At 42.3% G+C, this 20,639-nt stretch overlaps 1 protein-coding gene and 1 long non-coding RNA gene across 5 annotated transcripts in view; both read left to right on the top strand.

The window, feature by feature from the left end:
• Hs2st1 (heparan sulfate 2-O-sulfotransferase 1) overlaps nucleotides 1-20,639 on the top strand; it is a 140,516-nt gene that overhangs the window by 13,268 nt on the left and 106,609 nt on the right. The window lies entirely within an intron of this gene.
• Nucleotides 6-16,183, top strand: Gm46829. 2 transcript variants are annotated; one of them, XR_001784021.2, is made up of 2 exons: nucleotides 6-10,043; nucleotides 10,104-16,183. It is a non-coding gene; the product is annotated as a predicted gene, 46829 (long non-coding RNA). The 2 variants fall into 2 exon arrangements; XR_001784020.2 differs by having other exon boundaries at nucleotides 6-10,073.

Genomic DNA, 20,639 nt, shown 5'->3' with positions numbered 1-20,639 from the left:
TAAGTTGAGTCCTCAAACGTACGGTGAGAGGAGCCCTCATAGGGCTTCTTTAGACAGACTTGAGAGGACTCAGCCCCCCCACCCCCCAAGATCAAAGGAAGGCAGCCTCTCTTCTCCCTTTGTTTTGTCTGTAGGCTTCTTATAAGCCGCAGCTGCTGCTCCTGCCTGCTGATGCAGCCCAGTGGGCTAGTTTGGACTCCTTAATTAAACTCCGGAGTTGAATTCTCCCTCATGTCCTACGGTCTGAAAACTCTTCAGGCTTCACAGAGGATCCACCTCATTTCCCTTCTCTGAGAAATCACCATCCTACACTGATTTTCTGTTTAATATGTAGTGTCTGAAAATTGTCTACTATGTTTTAAACACTGTTTTAAAGTAAGAGAACCTGTTTTTCTGTCTTGGTGAGAGGTGAGAGCTGGGTACATCTTGGTGTATTCCCAGGTTCTCTTAGGATAAATTAGTAAAGTAGGGTAGTCATTGTTATAATTACAACTAAAGCCAAAGTTATACATTCAAGAGTGAGCCCTGCTTTGGTCTTTTAAGCCGTGTGCTGAGTCTCTTTGTAAATTTGAAGCTCAAAGGCAGAGGTAAGACTTACTCATAGCCCAACTTCACTTCTTGTACGAATGGAACATGAGTTAGTTCATGTAAGTGCTATCAGTTTTATTCTGATCTCAGGAACCAGCTAAATGGATTCCTTAGACACAGATGAATCCAAGATGGGGATTTTCAGACTAGCCTGTGAAGCACTTGGGTCGGGAGGGTTTCTGCTTTTTCTGTGAGAGTGGCTTATTGCAGGGTATGGGTAGGTGACTAGTTTTCTTCAGAGATGACGTTTCTGCCTTCCTTTAGTAATGGTAATTCCATACTCAGTAGTAGAGTAGGAAATCATAGAAGATGGTGGTGCCAGCTACAGCCAATGTGCGTTAATGTGCGTACTGTATAATGACCATTGCAGCTGATATGCTGGACATACAGAAAACACACATGGGTTATCTTAAGGAAAACATTATTATAGTTCTCAGATGCTCCACTTGTGGCATAATTCTAGACAAATATAGAGTGTATCAAAAGTGATTATGATAGTGTCGGGGATGGTGCTTTTTAAACTGGGATTGTTGGGTCTCTCTGTTGGAAGGTGGAGTTTGAAGTTGTATATTGGTTTGGCAGTTTTAACATTCCATTTATAGGCTGGAGAGATGGCTCAGCAGTTAAGAGCACTGACTGCTTGCTCTTCCAGAGGTCCTGAGTTCAAATCCCAGCAACCACATGGTGGCTCACAACAATCTCTAACGGGATCCGATGCCCTCTTCTGGTGTGTCTGAAGACAGCGACAGTGTACTCACATACATGAATTAAATAAATAAATAAATCTTAAAAAAAAAAAAAGATTGCATTTATAGGGGAAGGTAAGTCTACTTCCCTGTCTATCCCAGTACAGTTTAGAATGGGTCCGTTAGTATTGTCCTATTTTTCCCTAAGTTAGCAACATAGCTAAAAATATGGTAAGCACCAAGAGGACTTTAGAGACCCTGGAGGTGTCTGCTGGGAAAGGGGACTCTTGTGTTGGCAAACATGTTAGGGCTTGTTCCAACCCTGCGGCTGGGACCTGCTTGTGCTGCTTCAAACCAACTTGGCACCGTAAGCTCTGAGCGTACATTGTTTGAGTTGGGATAATGAATGACTTAGGCGTGTTATACTCTGGTGTGTATTTTCAGTGTGAAATGGGTCAGTCAGTCTAGTATTTTGTGCTAAACGGAGGAATAGGTTTTGGCTTTGTTATCAGGAGCTCTGGGATAAACGCTCCTTTGCATCGGGTTTTCCAAAGAGTGCATGATGTGCTTATCCCTTGTACTTTCTTAATGACCTTAACTTTTTTTTTTTTTAAGAACTAGCAATATAGTGTACACATATCAAAAGTCTTGCTGACTTATGAGTTTTATTCAGTATCTGAAAAAGCCTAAATTCTCTACTCATCCTAAGGCTCTCTGTTGTTCCTTTGGGTTCTAAGGTACAATGCAACACTTAGTTCTTAAATATTCTTAAATATTCAGTTCTTAAATATTCAGTGATGAGAAATATTGGCATGAGATTTGGAGCTTGGAGTAAAATTGAATTATTAGCTTGAACTATAAATCCTAGAGCCTGCCGTGACAGCGACAGCGCACCCAGGGCCCATGCTCCAGGAAGCTGAGATGGGAGGACAGTGAGTTCGGACCTGCAGGCCCCGCCCCCACAAGGGAAAGACCATGGGCAAAGTCTTTCCTCAGCCCTGCTGTCACTTGCTGCTTTACCTGCGAGGACAGTGGTTCTGCAGTCAGCTTTGACACGGAGACTCTTGATCAGAGGATCCACACTTGTGGATGCCCTGCATTCGGATGCTAAGAAGCTGCCTCCAATTTCCAGCATTTTCAACTGCAGCGCAGTTTTAATGCTTTTTAATGGAACATGCTCAGGTCTTTCATAAAATGTGGGATGTTCTTGGTGTATTGTATATCCTTGGCAGAACACCAAGTTAGGCTAATCGTTTCTTCCATAGAAGAGCTAATTAGGAAGACTGGCTTGACATGATCTTAGGTGTGTTTTAATAGCTTCTTCATTTTATTAAAGTGGCTCGAATAAAAACCACTCACCATTGCACTCAAGGACATAAATTCTTATGCTCATGTTTTGAAGATTGAAACAAATAGAAGCAAACAGCCCTGTGTGCTGATAGTTCAGCTCCTGGAATAGGTTTCCTAGTGTGGGGAATGAGAGGAGTGTGTGACCTTTGCTACTGACGGACGCTGGCAGTTGGTTGTGGAGTGTCGGTCAGATTTAGTAATCAGCCTGTCTGTGGTGACTGATAGGTTGGATGGCACTAAATGCCCGTTTTCTTTGTCTACGGCTGGAACTGTGTGATTAATTAATCCCGAGACTATTTATTGTCTGTTCTTCCTCATGACTGTCCTAACTCCCCTTTAGTCCTCTTTTCTTTGTCATGACTCTTCATTCTTTGACCACTACCTCATTTTCTAAAAAGTGGTTTTCAGTTTTTTTCCCTACTGTGACCTTTGAAGATTTATCTTTATACAGTAATAAGTTGGCCACTGTCGTCATATATTATATTTTTCTTTTAATATACATAAGCATTACTTTTTGAAGTTGCTATAAAGATCAGTGAATGTGAAGATGTTTGAAAATATGAAATAATATACTTGTGTTATTATTAATAGTTATATTAGTGAGCTGACCCAATGTATATGGGCATTGCTATGAGTCTAAGGACCTCAGCTGTCCTCTAATCTCTAAATACTTGAAGGGGAACATGCTCTCTTTCTTCTTCAGTAGATAAATAAATATAAAGATGTAGTCATAATAACATCCCTACTTTCTCCTTATTGTTGTCTCCATGGTTCAGAGTAATTTAAAGTTTACCTTTCTTACTAGTGTAGGCTGTCTGGTGCCCCGATCACAGAGCTCTAAGCTAGAATCTTAGCTGTTCTTCTCTAAGGCAGAAGCACTGATCCGGGCGAGTCCTATCCTCTCCTGTTCCTAATGATACATAGGAGTCCACTTCACACATGTTGTAGGACACCTTAAAGGATAGTACCGAACTCCCATCACTGCTTCCTCCTCATCCACGCCAGCCTGGCAGTTCCCGGATGGAGCTTTGTAGGTTACAGATTGAGCTGAGATGAGGGAAGTGTTGGGTGTGTATGTGTGTACAGTGTTTGGTTCCTAAGCATTTATGACAGCTGCATTAGTGGAAGAAGGGAGAAGCCCAACTGATTCCCTAATGATAGCTGTGTTAGTGGAAGGAGGGAGAAGCCTAGCCAAACCCCGCTTTAGAAGGGCTCCCTGAGTGAGTCCTATTAGCGGGCTCTCAGTTTCCTGGTACTCACTGTCAGTCTCACAGAGAGACAAATGTGCAGGTATGCTCTGTGCCTTAAGTCTAAAGTTTAGGAAGTTCAAATACAGAATATCATAGGTTGTACCATTATATTTATTGCCAAAATTATGAGCATAATTATAGAAAAGAACAAAATTCTTTACTCTTACAGTTTTAAAAATTCACAACTCAGGCGAGGGGCCTGTAAGTCACTACCTTTAGCTGAAGAACTGTTGATAGTTGATGGCTTTTGGGGAAGGCAGCAGTTTCTTTAAGGGTGTGGCCCTGGTTGTCCCACCATGCACTTGTGAATGGTCTTCCATCTAGGAGTATATGGGCAGTACAGCTCGGAGTCCATAGGGTGTGTGTGCGCGTGTGCGTGTGCATGTGTGTGACAAAATTGGGATGAGGTGGGAGGTGAATGCAATCAAAATATAGTCATGTGTCCAACACTCAACTCAAGGAAGGTCATAAGAACTGTAATAAACTATCACACCAGGTCAACAGTTATTCGCCAGTCTTAAGTCAGAAAATTTGGGAGATTGGCTGGCTGTAATTGGGCATGCTTTAGCTTCAGCTGTTGGGCGGGTGGGGTAGGAAGATAGGTTCTAAGAGTTTGTGACTAGCTGGGGAGCAGAGACAGTATGACCTATTGCTCCATGAAAAAAGGGAAAGCAAGAAAGAACACTTGGGAAGGTTAGAACGCAAAACTGTGAGAAGTGAGCTGTGTGACCCCCCTCTTGAATTTTGCTGCTACTCTTTAAGTCAATATAGCATGATTCTGAGGTACAGGTCACCCCCTTAATGAAGATTTAATAGATGATTGCAGGACATAGTTTTGTGTGTAGAATGTCATTTGGTTTGCATGTGATGTTTTATGGTTAATACTTTGTATACTTTCCCTAGTTAATGGTAAAGCTCTGTGAAAGAGATCCTTGTTTTTCCATATACTTGAATTTTAGCCGTATTTTAAGACTTTTTGTTGGTACTGGGGTAAAGCGACTTAAGCCCAGTGGTGGTGACGGTGCTTTCTTAGTGACTTTAGACTGTAGAACTGAGGATGACAGGATTTGAAAACAAATGAATCTTTTACATTTCACCTATCCTTCCTCTTCTTCTACCCCCTCCTTTTTTGTGTGTCTGTGTCTGTGTCTGTGTGTCTCTGTGTGCGTGAACATGTGTCACGTTCATGCCTGGTGCCCAAAGAGGTCAGAAGAGGGCGTTAATGCAGAGGAACCAGAGTTGTGGTTGTTGCAAGAGCAGCCAGGGCTTTTAACCATTGAGCCATCTCTCCAGGCCCTCCTCCCTGTCCCCATGTGAAATCTAGACCTGTGTGGTGAAACTGTGTCTTAATATTTATTTCTGTTCTGAAAACGTAAGCATCATTAGTCTGGCTTTGGGCAATTATCTTTTCTCCAGAACAAAGAGGCCTTATAATTTTCTTGAATGTATGCATGTTATGGGGGAGGGGCAGGCATACTTCCTTTGCGGTTTCTGTGTAAACAGTGGAGCAGGAGGCCGTTCTCCCCTGGTCCCTATGTTGGATCACCTTCCTGCCTAACCACACATGTATGATTTTATGTTCTTAAATGAATTTTAAAAAATCGCTCAAAGGCCAAAAATTGAGTTGTTTGTTCCATGTTCTATTCAGCTAGGTGGTTTTGGTAGTATTGGACTTGGCAGATGTGCGAGAGGCAGAGCTGAGAAATCTTCAGACTTAGTGCGTGAGAAGATCAGAGAGTCACAGCATGCTCAATAATGCTTTCTACAAAGTCACCAGGCGGTTGGTGGAGCAAATACTACTTTGTTTCCATGGAGAATATTCTGTGAAGGGAGAGGTAGTTAGGAAGCACTAAGGAAGGACAGGTGCAGTCTTGCAATGCAGTTGTGTGTGATGTTAGGCACACAGCACACTTGGAGAGCTCCTTTTACTTATTAGTGGGTCTCAACCTTCCTGATGCTGCGACCCATTAATATAGCTCTTTATGTTGTGCTGACCCTCTCCCAACCATAAAATTATCTCATTGCTACTTCATAACTGTAATTTTGCTACTGTTATGAATCATAATTAAATATCTGATATGCGATTCTGTGAAAGGATTATTCGATCCAAAGGGTTTGCAGTCTGACAGGTTGAGAGCCACTGAATTAAATGGTGTTGAGTATAGTTTGGAAAGAGCAGCTATGTGATCATCAGGAGCGAGTGTGGGCACTGTAGCACTAATGACGAGTGATGTCACTGCTCTTGCTAGAATGCAGAAGACTGAATTAGCCATTGCCAGTGTAGCTTCCATCCATACAGAATAATGTCTGTAATAGCTACTGAGTACCCTTTGACAGTTTAAAAGACAATGTGATTACTTAGAAAAATACGGTGTATAAATGACCTCTTAGAGCACATTTAGCTTCCAATTAATAGTAAGACAGTAAGTAGTTCACTGAAAAGTTGCTTCTTGATATTTTTTAATTTTAGGAAAAATCTCTCTACATAGTTCATAGTTTATATAGCTATGATTGTTAAGAAAAATATGGTTTAAGTTGGCTATTCTAAGGCATAGTTTTCAAATATTTAAAATATGTACTGCTAGATTAATACTAAAGGCTAAAGAGGGGAATTGCTGAAGCATAAAAGATATTTTAGGAAGGCTGTTGGCTTTTAACTGTTTCTCAAGTCATCCATAGCATACTGAGCACAATTTTCATATATGTATTTATTTGAGAAAGGTTCTCACTAGTCCTGACTGGCCTGGAGCTTCCTGAAGCGGTGGCCACTGCATCTAGCATCGGTTTTCAGCAGCTAATAAGGTGTGCACACTCACTGCGCTAGCAGCCAAACCTTGCCTTGTGTGTGTCCTATGCATAGCTACTGCCAATGGCAGTGGAAAGGGAAGAGTTATTTTAGCTCATGGTCTCAGATTTCTCTCCTCAGTGCTTGGCTTTTTATTCTGTGGAGAGGAGAGCGTGTGGATTACGAGGCTCTTCACCACAGAGTGGGCAGGAAGCAGAGGAAAAGGAAGGAATGGGACCAGGCACAGCTTTCAGAGGACCCATCTTAGTGACCCGCTTCTCTCTGCTGGGCTCTCCTAAGATTTAGTGGGAAGAGAGTGCTGCTAGACGGTGGGTCAGCTCGTGAGGAGGTGGGGACAGGTCCCACGTTATTCTTTCTGAATAAAGTGACGCCAAAAAGTCACAGATCCTTGATTTTAGGGTAGGGTGATGATGATACATACTCATCTGTGGTTTGTGAAATTATGATTTCTGACTTAATACATCATGTCACCTGCCTGTCCTCTTCCCATATTAGTGTTAGTGATAGGATGTCAGCAGGAGAGAAGCTAAAGCACTTGCCCTGTCAGACGGGCGGCGCTCTTTCCAAGGCCAGCTCCTCAAGCAAGGAGACAGAAGAGTGTGCGGCCTAGAGACTCCATAAAGACTTGTGAACACAGTTCTGAGGGGAGGGAGGGACATGTGATGTGCCCCTCAAACATCAGAACAGAGAGGTAGCCATTATTACTGTGTGGCCTTTATCACATTCCCGCGTGTCAGTCCTCTCTGTTGTCCCTCCCCCTTCCCTGTGTCCCCAAGGGATGTTGGTCATCTTCAGCAAGGCGCTTTGCTAACAGACAGGTTAACAGCGGCCGTTGGATGCGGAGGGAATGACTGTTGTGACATGTGAGTCAGATGTGACTGACTACACATTTTGTCAGTGACAAAAAAAAAAAAAATACACTTGATAGGGTTGATTTTGAGGCCAAGCTCCAGAGGCCATGTCGTTTTCATCGCGTTAAACTAATATAATTGTATTTGCTGATACCGTTGTTTTGTTTTTCTTGATCATGCCATATTTCTTTGGCTACAGTGCTAAGTTGCATTATTTTGAACATAATTGGTTTTGGGCTTTAACAGGAAAATTAGCTACCGTGTGTATTACTTGCTGGTTTCTTTAATATCTATATTGGTTAATACAGATAATATAGTTCATATGTGAGTTCTTTTACTATGTTTAATACATCTTTGCATTATAAATCATTTCATTAGTTTGTATCATCTTCTGAGGGATCAGGATGGTCTCTGTTTACAGGGGCATAAATGGGATTAACTTCATTAATTTAGTTGCACAAGGTTACATGGCGCAGAACTAATTCACACTGCAGTTTGTGTGTTTGCATCCAACACAGCCTGCACCCACACACATACACATGCATAGGTGTGCATGCGCACAGACAGCCATCGTCTTGTTGTCCCTTGGGCACCATCTGCCTTCACTTGCTTGTTGGTTAAGGTTAGGTCTTTGATAGCTTGGAACTTGCCAGTTAGGCTAGACTGGCTGGCCAGGGGCCTTCCCATCTCACTTCCCCAGCCCCAGGTCCCATAGCAACCTGGACCTCCCCTCCAGCCCACACCCACATTTTATTAATTTTGTATTTACCCATTCTTTCATGCTAGTTAGATGGATTTGTGTCTGGGGCAGCCATCTGTTCCATGGAAACGGCATGCTGGAGTTAAGTCAGGCTAGATATTGCTTGCAGACTAAAACTGCATTGTTTTAGTAGATGTGCCAAAGTGCATGCTTAAACTTTGATCTGTTACAGTGCTAAACCTGCCCTCTCAGCCTTCTCATCCTTTCTTCTGTCTTCCTCCTCCCTCTGACCTCCTTTCTTTCTTCGCTTGTTGAAGAAAACAAGCTCCTGCCTCAGCTTCCTGCGTGGCTTGTATGACAAGGCTGTAACACCAGGCTGTGCTTTACCTGTTCTAGTCCTACCCTTACATCAGTAACGTCAGAGAAAACCTAAAACCCACACGCGTTTGTGCTCTCGGAGCTTAGCCTCAAAATAAACCCTATCAAATGTATTCTACATTTGTCACTGACAAAATGGGTAGTGAGTCACATTTATCCTTGCATGCCAGTAGGTACAGCTAGATGCACAACACATGCAGTGGGTATAGGTAGATGCACAACACATGCAGTGGATACAGGTAGATGCACAACACATGCAGTGGATACAGGTAGATACACAACACATGCAGTGGGTACAGGTAGATTCACAACACATGCAGTGGTACAGGTAGATGCACAACACATGCAGTGGGTACACGTAGATGTACAACACATGCAGTAGGTACAGCTAGATGCACAACACATGCAGTGGGTATAGGTAGATGCACAACACATGCAGTGGATACAGGTAGATGCACAACACATGCAGTGGGTACAGGTAGATTCACAACACATGCAGTGGTACAGGTAGATGCACAACACACGCAATGGGTACAGGTAGATGTACAACACATGCAGTAGGTACAGCTAGATGCACAACACATGCAGTGGGTATAGGTAGATGCACAACACATGCAGTGGATACAGGTAGATGCACAACACATGCAGTGGATACAGGTAGATACACAACACATGCAGTGGGTACAGGTAGATGTACAACACATGCAGTGGGTACAGGTAGATTCACAACACATGCAGTGGTACAGGTAGATGCACAACACATGCAGTGGGTACACGTAGATGTACAACACATGCAGTAGGTACAGCTAGATGCACAACACATGCAGTGGGTATAGGTAGATGCACAACACATGCAGTGGATACAGGTAGATGCACAACACATGCAGTGGGTACAGGTAGATTCACAACACATGCAGTGGTACAGGTAGATGCACAACACATGCAATGGGTACAGGTAGATGTACAACACATGCAGTAGGTACAGCTAGATGCACAACACATGCAGTGGGTATAGGTAGATGCACAACACATGCAGTGGATACAGGTAGATGCACAACACATGCAGTGGATACAGGTAGATACACAACACATGCAGTGGGTACAGGTAGATGTACAACACATGCAGTGGGTACAGGTAGATTCACAACACATGCAGTGGTACAGGTAGATGCACAACACATGCAGTGGGTACAGGTAGATGCACAACACATGCAGTGGGTACAGCTAGATGCACAACACATGCAGTGGGTACAGCTAGATGCACAACACATGCAGTGGGTACAGCTAGATGCACAACACATGCAGTGGGTACAGGTAGATGCACAACACATGCAGTGGATACAGCTAGATGCACAACACATGCAGTGGGTACAGCTAGATGCACAACACATGCAGTGGGTACAGGTAGATGCACAACACATGCAGTGGGTACAGGTAGATGCACAACACATGCAGTGGGTACAGGTAGATGCACAACACATGCAGTGGGTACAGTTAGATGCACAACAGTCATTGCCTGGCATCCCTGTTAACCTGTTTAGTTTGCAGACCTTGCACTCATCTGCTAATGGGCTATTGGCACTGTGCAGTCCTCTGCAGAAGGATAAGAATTCATGGTGTTTCTTCTACGGGGCTGGAGAGGGGAAGTTGTTACATATGGGGTGACAGCCGACACAGCTCACTGGGAGAGGAGCGTGTGTAAGCTGTCCAGTTTCTGCTCTGTGGTTGGAGATGGCTGTGTAGAGGTACCTGCGTCCTCTGGGTAGGGTTCTGAGTAGAGAGGTTGGGAATGTGAGCTTATTTTCTTACAGAAGTCACCTTGTGAAGCTTTGAAAGAAAGCTTGCAGTGGCTCTTCTGTGAGGACTAAGAACTTTGTGGGCTCCATTAAAGCAGTTTTATCTTCTTTTTTTTTTTTTTTTTTCAAATGATGGGGTCCTTTCCTAGTACTTAAAATGCCAATCACTTTCAATTAAATTAAGTTGCTGTGAATAATTCTTCATGCCTCCCTTTATTTTCTTCCCAATTAATTATTTATCCCTCTCTCTTTGGCAGCATTATTACTTTGCTTTCTTTTGGAAGGCAGAACTCCCTGTACTGCTTTTGTGATAGCCCTGTTATAAAAACAGTGGGATAAATGTTCACATGCTATAACATTTCTTTTGGGGGGCTTCGGTGAGTAGGATTAGTGAAAAACATAAATAAGCCAGTGAATGTTGGCAGGCGTTCAGATACTAACTCCTTTGTGCACACAGTAGTAACTTCTTACAAGTAAAATTTTCACACGGTCTCTTTGAAAATTAACGGATTTGAGATAAAGTGTGAATAATTGATTAGCCTTCACCCTGCAGAGGTGTTGGATGCATTACTGAGTTGTTAGGAAGCCCAGGAAAATGTCATACTACAAAGGCAGATAGATCACTGTCTGATAGCCAGTTTTGAAACTCATTGGTAAGAGAGGGCTCTTTAAAGGAGGTGGGATCCTGGTTTCCATTTCAGCTTTTCCCTCTGACTCTCAGTACATGCCTGAGGTCCGGGCATGTGTGTAAAACTCAAGTAGTGTTGTTGCTTTTAAATATAGATGTGAAGTATTTATGCAAATGGGTTTAAATTTCCTGTCACATAAAATGTGCAGGAGGTCCACTGGAAACTCACTGGAGGTTTGTCTTAGCTTATTGATAGGGATGAATCATTTTCATTGTCATCACTTGGACTTTTAAAAATACCGATGAGCAAGTGTTATAAGAGTGCTTGTCTTCCCAATTTGAAATGAGAAATCACGCTTATATATATCTTTTCAAGTATTGGAGGGGTTTGTAGTTTTCTCTCAAGGTTTTTTGGTCTGGGAGCTAGTATGTTACAGGTGGGCTGCCATTCCACTCTCTGGAAGTTGACTTTGAAAATTCCCCACATAAGCTAGGGTGCTGAGTTAGAGTTACAGTCTTGGGAGCTTTGCCAGCCAACAGCGTGGCTCAGTGGGTTACGGAGCTTTGTATACAAGTCTCATGACTACAGTTCTAACCCTGGACCCCACATAAAGGTGGGAGGAGAGACCACTGTGGCATGCACTGACATGCTCGCGAGTGCGTGCGTGTGTGTGTGCGTGTGTGTGTGTGTGCACCTACAGCACAATAATAAATAGTGAAAACTAAAATGAACCTTTTTAATAATCCAATTATTTTGAACATTTTTACCACAGTTGACTCAAAGACTAGACAATAGGAAAATGCAAAGATTAACCTAAGTTTACTACTGAGCTATCATTTTCTTCCAGATATAAGGAGAAATAACAAGATAGGTAAAGAAATACCACTTTCTTAGCTCGGGAGATATTTTTAGAAAATGAATAAAATCCCAGCTGCCTTGTTTCCTGCTAGCGGCATTTTTATATGGATTTTAAAATCTCTACCATGTTATTTGCCATACCTCTTCTCTCACATTCTCACAAACAAAAATTTGAGGTTGCATTGCATGTGTTATTAAAATAGACTCATTCTAATAATTGCTATTTAGGTGACTTCATGTTAATTTTAAATTCATTGGGCTATAGATGAAAGTCCTGTTAGATTTAACATGACACTTAATCTTCTACTCAGAATAATTGAAGCCAGATGGGGTGAATCTGATGGTTATCTTATTTGATCATATTTATATAGAGATAGGTAAAGCCCACATTCTCATATAATTTGGGAAAATAATGATTTTAGAACTCGCCGTGAAGTAGTACATCTATTTCCAAATTACCTAAATAAAGGTGTATGGCCCCGACTCCTGCGATATACTATAGACTGTAAAAAGACATCATGGACAATTTTAGAATAATCACTTTATAATTTGTGATCAAGGGAGATAGATATCCTTGGTCATTTTTGGTGTTTGCCTGATTTCTGAAATCCTGCTTCTCTCTTTCTAGTGTGGTGATATGTTCTCTATAACATTCCTTGAATAAAACTACCCAGGTCTGTCTTTTTGTGAAATATATAATATGCCCAAAGTATTTCTTCTCCTTTGACTCAATTTTTTTGTTAGTCATGGAGTTCCGTTTGGCAGGAAGTTGTTTGGGGTCAAGAGGTGGACAAGGTGACTTACACAATTTTCTTCTCAATTGTGCGGTCCCAGTAAGCCTGTGTACTGTGCCATGGCTTTATTAAAGTGTTTCTCCACATAGAAAGTGTGCCCAGATAGTCAGTATTGACCCCATTCCTTCTTCTCCTTGCGCAGGTAGCCACTGTATTTATCTTTTGGCAGACCTCCGTCCCCCTTCCCCTGCAAAAAATCAGCCTCTTTAGTAATGGGTCAAAATCAGTGAGAAGAAGTTGAGAGAAAATTTTATAATCAGAAACTTACGGCCCTATTCAGAAATTTAAACAGTTTTGCATCTGGATATTTTTTCTTCTATATTTTAATGTTGAGTACTGGTTATTTCTGGGGCCAGGAAGTGGTGGCGCACGCCTTTAATTCCAGCAGAGGCAGAGGCAGGCGGATTTCTGAGTTTGAGGCCAGCCTGGTCTACAGAGTGAGTTCCAGGACTGCCAGGGATACACAGAGAAACCCTGTCTTGGGGGGGAAAAAAAAGACGACGGCTTTTCTGTTAAAAATTGTAAATGTTTGCAATCCTAGACTAAGGGGACACAGACAATGGATTATTACGCTTTGTCACAGTCTGCTAGCGTGTGTTGTAATGTGACTGTGGCTTGTTGACAAGGGACCACTGGATGGTAGGATTTCAGTGGTGGGCAGGATTAGCACTGCCAGCCTCCCTTACCCAGCTGACTCCTTCACCTGTGATAAACATTCTGTCACTTCAAATGGCAGTCCTTTACATTTTAGCTAATGAATGGAATTTATTTAAATAGGATTATTGATTAGATTATCTTGGTTTTTTTATCCTGTTGTGTTTGGTGTAGATAAACAAGGGGCTGAGGTAATACTGAAGGATGTAAAGATGGCAGAAGCATTTTTAGAATCTTTCCATAAAAGTAATTTGAGAAATAATGAATTTTTTTGAGAGAAAAATCAACTTTGAGAGAGATTCTACTTTTCTTGAATACTATTTAACTATTTGTGGCATGGCTCAGTGGTTAAGAGCCCTGACTGCTCTTCCAGAGGCCCCGAGTTCAATTCCCAGCAACCATATGGTGACTCACAACCATCTATAATGGGATCCGATGCCCTCTTCTGGTGTGTCTGAGGACAGCTACAGGGTACTCATATAAATAAAATAAATAAATATTAAGAAAAAGAAAAAGAGGATGGATTCACGTGCTGGGTGGAGAATGAGAGGCCCCAGTGCTAAGTGAGGCACTGACTAATAACCTTTCTCCCCTCATCCCCTACGCGTAGATAAGCTCTTGTTCATAAGGTAAAGTTAGTGTTGTAGTTTATTTAAAAACAGCAAGAAGACTGTTACTTTATTCTTTCTGCTTCTAAATTAGCACCCTGTCTGAGTTCTCCTTCAATCAGGGATTTCCTAATGTTTCCATACTTTTCCTTGGGGAGTCCATACTTATGTGTGTAGCAAGCAGGGTGGGCCAGGGTTCTAGCTCCAGAATTTGCTGTGTAGACTAGGCTGTCCTCCAGTTAATTATCCTCCTGCCTGAACCTCCCAAGCTCACACACACACACACACACACACACACACACACACACACACACACAGAGAGAGAGAGAGAGAGAGAGAGAAAGAGAGAGAACAAGAGCTAACTTTTCTTCATGGCAAGAAAGATGATTGCTAGAAGGCTGAGGCTGTGGTGACCCTCCAGCAGTGTCAGCAGTTGAGGATGATCCCAGGTCCTGAGTCTGTATCCATCATAAACCATGAAGGATGATACTGTCTCTTTGAGCAGGGTGTACTGTAGCCCACGTGGGCTTGGAGCCAGATCTTTGTCCTTTTCTTCATCAACTCTGATAATCATGAAGCAATGCCTATGTTTGCTAGACATTGTTGTCTTTGCCCTTCCTTCATTTTAAGTTTAGCTTCTAGCTAAGGATTATTTCTTTGGTGTATTTCTGGTATTCAAGCTGCTGCATTCTATTTTCTCCAAAGCCAGTTCTTACTGTTTTTATAGCTCCTTAAAATGTCCTTGTGAGGCTGTGTAGTGCGCTTCCCTTTGGAGTACCGCTGGCAAGCAGCAGGAATCTCAGAAGAGCCGGTGTCTGAAGTGCTTTTGAAGGCAAATGGAATTTGAGTATGGATTTTGAGAATGGGTAGGGATTTGATAGGAGAAATTGAGGTAGAGAGAATGGCATGACAAAGGTATGAAAATGGGGTGCACAGTGTGTTCGGGGTCCAAGATGTGCTGGGATGTAGTAGGAGTGCAGACTGCTGCCGTGCTAATGTAGTGAGTGCCGTTGGAGAGAGAGAGGAAGGCAGGATTGTGAAATCTAGTCCAGGTTAGGTAGTAAGACAGCTATGCTCACTGCAGGTCCTGCCTCATTAGGCCTTTTACGGAAAAGTCTCATTTGATTTTTACAAGCAACAGTTTTGTGTGGTGGATAGTCTCAGAAGACTCGATTTGGGGACTTAAAGGAACTCATATCTCTTTAAAAGTTGGCTGTCATCCTAGCTAGCTCTGTCTAATCAGTATCGGCATCCTGACCTCGGGACTTTACAGACAAACTTTAAACAATCTTAGACTTGTCCTTGTAATAATATTGGATTGTTTTATTAGCAGAGAACATGATTATTAGTATGTCAGGTTTCAGAAGAACCTCAGCCGTAAATCCATCATTATGGTAGCATGAACCAAAAGCCTGAAAAAGAAGATTCCATTTACTCTGCTGTCTGAGGCTCTGTATATGCTGAGCAAGTGCTGTATACCCCCAGCCTGTGAAGATCTTGAAAGCAAAGTTAAGGGATGGTGGTTTTACTCAGTGGTAGGTTCATTGTAAGTAATAAACCCAGGATCAGTGTCTAGAACCAGTTTTTGTTTGTTGTTTTAAAGTCTGTGTATCAGATGTTCAGTGCTTTGTGTGGAACTACACCGTTTACACATTAGTAAGAATGTGCTTTTACAAGAGCTTTGACTGACTCTTAGTAATTGTCTAGTGAAGTCTTGTACAAATAAGCTAAGGCCAGGTGCGATCAAATGCAGCCTAGAATTGGATGAACAAGACACTAACTGCAGTTTCTCAGTTAAACTGCTAGGACCAGCCTGGAATGCTCTGTCACCAAGCTGTTAATTCCAGTGTTTTTAAAATTCATAGCACACAAGTCGCTTACTGGTTATGAAGCTGGGTTGCCTAAAGCTCTGGTCATCGTTGGCTGAGAGAGACCAAATCTCTGGGGAGTTTTCTTTTGCAGAATGCACATGCCAACCCTTCCCTGAAAACCACTTAGTCAGAGAGGCCATCAAAGCAAGAGTGTTTAGTTAGTAAGCACAGCCCTGCACTTCCAACAATGTGCAAACTGTCTCTGCACCTTAGAGACAGGTGTGTGGAGAGTGTGCTACCTGCCTGCCTGGTGATAGAGCATCAGAGGTGCTCCCCACTGCTCACTGCAGAGCTTACAGTGTGCATCCTTAAAATTGGTCACCGAAAGGTAAGCTTATGAAACCATAGCTTTGTTTAAAAAAAAGATTTTATTTATTTTATATATGTGAGTACACTGTAGCTGTCTTCAGACACACCAGAAGAGGGCATCAGACTCCATTAGAGATGGTTGTGAGCCATCATGTGGTTGCTGGGAATTGAACTCAGGCCCCCTGGAAGAGCAGCAGTAACCTCTGAGCCATCTCTCCAGCCCGAAGCCATAGGTTTTATAGTCTTGGGTTTTTTTTAGAGATAATTCCCCCTTTCACCAACTGTAGAGGGTCTGAGGTAGTTTTGTGTTAGCTTACTAGCATTTTCATGAGTTGTGGTAATGAGACACAGGGTCAACACTGTTGTGCCAGTTTCCAGCCATGAGGTGACAGCAACACTACCCCTGTAACACATGACAGTGCTGTACCCCTATAACACATTGTACCACTACAATACATATTACTCAGGAATAACTTGAGTGTGGGGAGCTTGCATTCTGGCTCTGCAGCGGCACTGTAATTTCCAGTGTTGTTGCTGTCTGACTACCTGACAAGGCAGACTTGAACACAGAGCATCAGTACCTGGCTTTCAGGGCATGGAGAAAGGTGGGACCAGTATATGTTTGTTTTCCAGGAAGCATCTTATTATGACAAATAAACCAAGTCATCTTTTTTTCCTTTTAGTCTATATGAAATAATACGAAGAAAATCTTTTTAAAAACTTTTTTAAAGGCAGGGCCTCTTTCTTCCTCAGGCTGACTTGGAACTCATTCTTTAGCTCCCGCGGGCCTCCAGCGCACATCGTCTTCCTGCCTTATCCCCACAAGTGCCATATTTTAGAAAGTTTTTAAACAAGATGTCAAGAGCTGGGCCTAGTGGAGCAGGCCAATAATCTGAGCTGGGGGGTGAGGGTGGGGGACTCGGGCAGGTGGATGGCAAGTTCCAGACCAGCCTGCACAGCCTGTATGAGACATTGCCTTACTTAAATTAGCCAGAAGAAGGCTGGGGATGCAGCTCAGGGGCAGAGCCCTTGCTCTGTGGTTCAGTCCCTAGTAACCCTTGACCCCAAGTCACTTCTGTGCTCTTTTTATTTTTATTTTTAGATTTATTTTCTGTGTATGAGTATTTTGTACCATGTGTGTGCCTGGTGCCTACAGAGAGAGGTCAAAAGAGGGCACTAGACACCCCCAGACGTAGAGTTACTGCTGGTTGTGAGCTGCCATGTGATTGCTAGGACTTGAACCAGGGTCTTTGGGGAGAGTATCCAGAGTTCTTAACCATTTACCTGTCTTTCTGGCTCCACTGGTGTACTTTTTTGTTCGTTCCAGAAATTTTCTGTTTGTACATTACACGTCCAGATAACATGGAAGTTAATTTTTTCTCTTTCCCCTGGAAATTGCTGTGTAGATTAGGCTAGTCTCAAACTTGTGGAGGTTCTCTGCCTTCATAGCATTCAAATTACAGATCTGTGCCCCATGCCTGACTAATTCGTTTAGTTTTGGTGGAGTATTCTGCTGACTGAATTTCTATCCAGGACCTGGGATTTAGCCAGAACACTTACCCTTGTGTTATTTTAATTCCAGCAAGTATCAGCTGTCAAGTTCCAGATACTATGTGCTGTCTCCATAGCTGGGTGGGAAAGGCTGCATGCTCCTGTACTCTGACTCAATACACACTAGATGTACTTTAATTTTTTTTTTTTTAGTGTTGGAAGATAATTTCATCAGCGATATAACAGGTTGGACGTCTAACATAAAATATGAGACAGAGTTGACCATGAAACTTTTTGTAGAAGTATTTTAGTTATTATAAAGCAAACAAAAAGGAAATATCAGTTAAATGAAACTGTCTATTTGCAGACCTGGGTCTGGTGAACAGTGTTATGTTAACAAAAGAATATAAACAGTTGTTACAGTGTGAACATTGTAGTGATTATGTAAGCTCACATGTTTAAATGGTGCTTATTGATACTAATGCAGTGTCAAGACACTGGAAAGTCATTTCCAGATAGTTCAAACAAAAAGAATTATGAGTGTAAGGAGAGGCACAAAAGTGGCAGAGCATTAGCAATTGGGGGCACTATTGTTCCTATTGAGACTGGATGATCCAGATGTTCTACATGAACGAGCTATTTCATTGTGCCTCTTTGCCCCTAACTTTTATTTTAGGTGTGAAAAGTTTCAAAACAAAAGTTGGAGGGGAAGAAGTAGCCTCTTGTCTTCCCAGCAGAAGTTCCTGGAGGTGCATCCCTCTATCTCTGCTGTAGGAAATGATCTGTGTAGTTTCAAAGGAGCAGGTTGTGTTGAGTTGAGCATCTGATGACGCTGTGAATTGGGTCTGCTGGGCAGTGGGAAGACAGGCATAGACTGGGAAACCTGAGTGAAGCCATCTCATTAGTCCATGTTTCCGGATTATCTGTCAGACTTCAGTAGTGGACTGCTCACACTTGTTCTTTTGTACAGACTGGAAGGCGTGTGAGGATATGTGCACACTCTCTGACAGCCCTCACCCCAGCCACAGGGCTTTCAGTGCTGCCAAAGGTTGGTCCTGCAACCTGTTAGTAAGGGATTGTTTCTGCTTTGTAACTCTCTGTGCACACCTGGATTGATTTAGAGTTCTGTTAAGGCTCTTGAGTTGGGATTTTAAGATGAAACATTTCTTTGAAAATAGTTGTCTCCTTGCCTGTTATTAATATATTTATTGTTAATATGCTCACCAGGTTTAATAAAGCAAAATTCAGTTATCAACTAGCATATGAATAACTCTTCATGCAGTAATGCTGGTAGTGCTGGTTCCATCTTCCCTTAAGCAGTCACTGTGCGCTGAGCCGTCACTTTCGCAGTTTGTGGTGAAGACTTCAAAACCAGCACACATTTCTTCTTTCTTCTTCACAAGTTTATGGATTTGTTATTCCTGTAGATTTACCAATCTTAGTTCATGTTTCCCTTTCCTCATTAAATGAGAACTCTACCTGAATTGTTGAAAGAAAGCCATTTTAATGTTTTCATTGACAATTCTGAATCTTCAGTGTTACTATCAGGTTTGATAAAGTAGGATTACCAAGGTATAAGCACCAGTGTGACACCATGTGGATCTGGTGACCAAGGCAGCTACAGAGTCATAGTGGGCAGGCAGCACACAGTGTGGACACTGCTGAGTCACTTAGGGGGCAGGCAGCACACAGTGTGGACACTGCTGAGTCACTTAGGGAGCAGGCAGCACACAGTGTGGACACCACTAGTTAACAAGGTGACATATACTTTACATTAGATAAGCTATAAGGTGAGGTGTCACTTTGAACAGCTACAGTTTAAAACTATTGAGTGACTTGAAGATTTTTCTGTGTAAGGTTTCTCAGCAGTGGCTAACTTAGCTAACTAAACACAGAGAGTGAAACTGGGAGGAATTGCAGTGTTCTATACATAGCTCCTTAAGTGTAGTTACAGTTCTACACAGCAGGCGCTCTAACTGACTGTGACATGGGAACTGTGGCAGCAGGAGATTGTTTCTGAACACACAGTAGCCAGGAGTTGATTCACAGTGGAGTAAAGAGTCGGATGTTTCTGACAGCACACCTGTGCGGGTCACTTGACTCCACTCCAGCCTTGGATCTGAGCACACAGCACATGCACTTAGCTCTGTGCCCAAGCCATTGCACCATATGGTGCCAACGAACGTTCCTCAAACACGGGGCTCAGATTCAAGACTGCTATATATTACAAAACTCGGTGTAGTTTCTGGATGTGAGATTTTTTTTTTGCTCTTATAGAAACTAAAGGTTTGATTACAGAAAATGGAAAGTTAGTGTTTTCTATTGTCATTATTTAAGTATCAAATTAGTACATCATTAGATGAATTGTGTTTTAATAGAATGTTACAGTGTTGAATTGCTGTTTGTATTGTTGGCTTTTATTTTTTAAAATAAAATCATTAAATAAATTTTGGCTTGGGAATAAGACTTCTAAAGTAGTCCAGCAATTTCTAAAATTATCTTAAACATACTTCTGCTATTTTTACTACATATTTATGTGAAATGATGTTCTCAGCATAGAGACTTACAACATCAACATATTGATCAACTTGAAGAACATGGAAGGGCCATAGGGGACTCAGAGCTTAAGAGTGCTGGTTGCTTTTCCAGAGGTCCCGAGTTCAATTCTCAGCAACTCCATAGTCTCAGCTCATGACCATACATATCCTCTTCTGGCCTGCAGGCACACATGCAGGCATGTATCATGAAAATAAGTCTTAAAAAAAAGAAAAGAAAAGGAGGAAGAAAGAAAGAAGAAGAACCACCCCCACCCTGAAGATGCTGCACATCTTGCAGTGTAACCCAAGTGTATTAGTTAGGGTTCTCTAGAGTCACAGAACTTATGAATAGTCTCTATATAGTAAAGGAATTTATTGATGACTTGCAGTCTGCAGTCCAACTCCCAACAATGGTTCAGTCTTAGCTGTGAATGGAAGTCCAATGATCTAGCAGTTACTCAGTCCCACACAGCAAGCAGGCGA

Source organism: Mus musculus, chromosome 3 (genome assembly GCF_000001635.26).
Source record: "Mus musculus strain C57BL/6J chromosome 3, GRCm38.p6 C57BL/6J".
NCBI lineage: Eukaryota > Metazoa > Chordata > Mammalia > Rodentia > Muridae > Mus > Mus musculus.
Note: the sequence above shows the minus strand (reverse complement) of the source record. Positions and strands in the feature narration are given on the sequence as shown.